Source organism: Pteropus alecto, unplaced genomic scaffold (assembly GCF_000325575.1).
Source record: "Pteropus alecto unplaced genomic scaffold, ASM32557v1 scaffold45, whole genome shotgun sequence".
Classification (NCBI taxonomy): Eukaryota; Metazoa; Chordata; class Mammalia; order Chiroptera; family Pteropodidae; genus Pteropus; species Pteropus alecto.
This window is the reverse complement of record NW_006442491.1, coordinates 28,244,197-28,248,667: the sequence shown is the minus strand read 5'-3', so window position 1 is coordinate 28,248,667 and position 4,471 is coordinate 28,244,197. Positions and strand designations below refer to the sequence as shown.

At 35.3% G+C, this 4,471-nt stretch overlaps 1 pseudogene; it reads left to right on the top strand.

Moving 5' to 3' along the window:
• Window positions 1–4,352: 4,352 nt before the first annotated feature.
• On the top strand, window positions 4,353–4,471 carry LOC112471051 (annotated as a pseudogene).

The following is a 4,471-nucleotide window of genomic DNA, read 5'->3' as shown; positions in this document are numbered from 1 at the left end:
AAGGTTTAAGAGCCAGCGCTGTGGTCGTTGTGGAAGCAAGTGCAGATATGGAGTCACCAGGATGAGAGGAGCACCTGCCGACCCATGACAGACAAATACTGTAAGTGAGCAATAAACCTCTGCTGTGTTAACCCACTGAGACTTGGGGTTTTGTTTTTTGTTTTTTTATTTATTTTTGTTTGTTTGTTTTGTCATTGCGGCATAGCCTCACCTAACTTGACTGAACACAGTGTTTCCAAAGCTTCCCTGATATTCCTATGACCATTATGATTTCTGTCGTATCTGAAAACCACCTCTGCTATTAACATTTTTCTTATATCAACTCACTCATGTTAACTTAGCTTTATTTTAGAAGGAAATGGTATTACTACCAAATAAAACAATGTATCATCAGTAAAAGCAAGGAATATAAACAAAATGAAAAAACTATTGTATCCTGACTTAATACTGTTGCCTTTTGAAGCCTCTGGGCCCTCAATCTTCTTTGTTACTAAGGTTACTAAGTGTGTCAACCTTTGGGACCCTTTGGGACCCCAAAAAGCTGGCTGAGATAGTCAGATGTTTGAAGACAGCACAGTAAAGAGGCTGAGAGCACAAATTCTGGAGCCTGACTTTCTGCGCTTGAATTCTGGTTCTGCCATGGACTAGCAGTGTGACCTTAGGTAAGTTACTTAACTGCTCTATTACTTTGCAACATAAGAGTGATAATAATGTGTATGTCTTGTGGGGATTATTTGTGTTAATATATAGAAAGGGCTTAGAACTGCTGGCACATAGTATTATACAGGTGTTAGCTATAAAATAGATTGCTTCGTGGAGTAAACATGATAAACCTTATAAACCCCGCATGTCGTTGTGCTGTTCACTGAATTTAAAGTACTTTCTTTGGAAAAGAGTACTGACCTATTTTTATAGCCCCAGAGGACGCACCAGAACCAATGAATGGATGCCGCAGGAAGGAAGGTTTGTGCTCATAATGGAGATGATGTTTTTACCAGATACAATGGTTCTAGTAGGGGAGATGTTGCTTTATTAAGTAGTCAGCATCATGTCACTGGAAATATCAAGCCCAGCTAAATGTCAGGGAGGATGGTAACAGGATTCTAGCAATGGATCAGAGTTTGAATCAAAGTAGCATCTCCCAGGTGCAAAAGTCTTAAATAAAATAATATCAGAAACAAATTCCTGTTAGGAAAACCGGATATCCACAGGCAAAAGAATGAAATTGAACTCTTACTTTACATCATATACAAAAATTAATGCAAAATGATTAAAGTCCTAAACATAAGAACTAAAACTATAAAATTCTTAGAAAACATAGGGGAAAATATTCATGACATTGGATTTGGCAATGATTTCTTGGATATGATACCAAAAGAAAAAATAAATTGAACTACATCAAAATTGAAAACTTTTGTGCACCAAAGTATACTATCAATAGAGTAAAAAGGCAACCCATGGAATGGGAGAAAATATTTACAAATTATATACCTGATAAGAGGTGAATATTCAGAATATATAGAGAACCTCTACAACTTACAACAAAAAATAAACAACCCAGTTGTAAAATGGTCAAAGGACATGAATAGAGATTTTTTTCAAAGAAGATAAACAAATGACTGAGAAGGACATGAAATGACGCTTAACATTACTAATCATTAGGGAAATGCAAATCAAAACCACAGTAAGATATCACTTCACACCCACTAGGATGGATGTTTAAAAAAATAAAAATAAAAAGAAGTGTTGGCAAGGATAGGGAGAAACTGGACCCCTTTTGCACTGTGGTGGGAATTAAAATAATGCATCCACTATGGAAAGCAGCATGGTGGTTCCTTAAAAAATTAAAACTAGAATTACCATATGATCCAGCATTCCACCTCTGGGTATACATCCAAAAGAAATGAAAGCAGGGTCTGGAAGACATATTTTTACATCTATTTCATAGCAATGTTATTCACAGTCGCCATAAAGTAGAAGCAATCAATGTGAGTGTCAAATAACAGATGAACAGAAAAACAAAACGTGGTATAAATATACACTGGAATATTATTCAGCCTTAAAAAGGAAGGAAATTCTGATATATGCTACAACATAGATAAACCTTGAGGACGTTGTGCTAAGTGAAATGAGCCAGTCGCAAAAGGAAAAATACTGTATGGTTCCACTTAGAGTAGTCAGATTCAACGAGACAGAAAGTAGAACGGTGGTTGCCAGGGGCTGGAGGGAGGAGGAATAGAGAGTTATTTTCTGATGGGTACAGAGATTTTTGTATGGGAAGGTGAAAAAATTTCAAGAGATGAATGGTAGTGATGGTTGTATAACAATTAAATGTACTTAATGCTTCTGAATTGCACCCTTAAAATGGGTACAACATAGTAAATTTATGTTATGGCTTACTACGGTTTTTAAAAATTTCAGTGATGTATAAAATATATATACTGCATCAAGTTAGTTTTTTATTCCAGGAATGCAAGAATGGTTTAATATTAGAGAAGAAAAAAAATGTGATTATCTCAGTAGTTGTACAAGAAGCAGTTAAGATAATTCAACATGAACTGTGATTTAAAAACAAACAAAAATTCTACCTTACTTAGAAGATACTTTTTAAAACTCAATAACATTACCTACCAAAAACCTCAAGTAGCCATTAGACTTGAAAAGGTCTAAGTTTCCCTTTAAAGTCAGGAATAAAGCAAGGATGCCCACCGTGGCAGAAGCTATGAGTTCTTTATTATCTAGTCTCTCGGTCTCTCTGATTCTTCTACATGGATGCTCCCAAAAAGATTCATCTCAAGCCTTCCTTTGAAGCTAGGTGAGATAGATCATGCATGTGAATATGTTCTGGCCAATAAAGTACAAGCAGAAATGTAGTTTGGCAGCTTCCAAGAACTTTTCTTAAAAGATAGCTGGAACATGAGTTTTACTCCCTTTTCTTCTTTGTCCCTTGTTCCATCTTTCTATCTGTAACATGAATGTGTGGCTAGAACTCTGGCAGCCATCTCAGACCATGAGATAAAGACCTCATGGGGATGGAAGAGCAGTTGCCAGAAGGAGCCCGTGTTCTGGGAACTGCCTTGGGGAAGAGCTGCCATACCATCCTTAGACTGCCTACCTCTGGACTTTTACATAACTGAGGAATATTCTTCGCTCTTGTTTAAACTATTACTGTTTTGTGTCTCAGCTATTCGCAAACTAAATCCTGTCTAATAAGTCCATTATCACTACTTCTATTTGATATTTTACTAGAGACCCTCACAATGCAATAAGACAAGAAGTTAAAAACACATCTAATAAGAGAGTTTAACAAGGTTGATGGATACATTTTCAATATATTAAAAGCACTTGGTTTGTATACACTAACATCAACAAATGAGAAGATTCAACTAAAAAACTACCATAGCAATAAAAATTAGAACTTATCTGAGAATTACTCTAACAAAAGACCTTTATGTATTAAGATTATTACCAAACTTTTTTGAAAGACATAAAAGCAGATTTATATAAATGTATCATGTTCATAGCAGAAGGATTCATTCCGTAAAGATGTCAGTTATTCCCAAATTAATAAATTCAATGAAATTCCAATTAAAAACCCAATGAGACAAAGCCACTTGGCAAATTGCAAACATTCAAAATAGGGTAGGTGTCTTTATTGAATCCAGTGGAGGAGACAAGTATGTCATTAGTTTCCAACCTTTGTTCTCTCTTATTCAGCCTCATCCTAAAATTTATATAAATGAGCAAAGAGAATAGACATGATGATGTTAAAGAACAATTGTAAGGAAGACACGCTTTACAATATACAAAGCTGCAACTGCACTGTCCACATGGTAACCACTAACCACGAGTGGCCAGTGAACATTCGAATATGACCAGTTCAAACTGAGATGTGCCGTAAGTGTACAACACACATCGTATTTTGAAGACCGAGTATAAAAAGAATGAAAACTACCTCATTAATTATTTTTTATTGATCAGACATAGAAATGATAATATTTTAGATACCCTGGGTTAAATAAAATATATTATTAAATAATTTTAACTTTTGGGGACTTTAAAAAAATTAAGCCTTTTATTTTGGTATAATTATAAATTTACTCACCCTTTAAAAAAATTGTTTAAATGTGGCTACTAGAGAAAAACAAGTAGGACAATATAGAGAGTTTAGAAACATATCTACATATATTTGAAAATGAGAGTCAAAGTAATGACATTACATATGAGTCAAGAAAGAATGTCCTATTTAATAAATGCTGCTGGCCCAAATGGCTGTCCATATGAAGAAAAATGTAATGGCACCTCTGTTTCATACCATACACAAAATTCCATTCCTAAAAAAAAATAAAAGAGTCTATGGCCATGCTACCCTGAACAAGCCCGATCCCATCTGATCTTGGAAACTAAGCAGGGTCGAGCCTGGTTAGTACTTGGATGGGAGACCACCTAGGAAGACCAGGTGCTGTAGGCG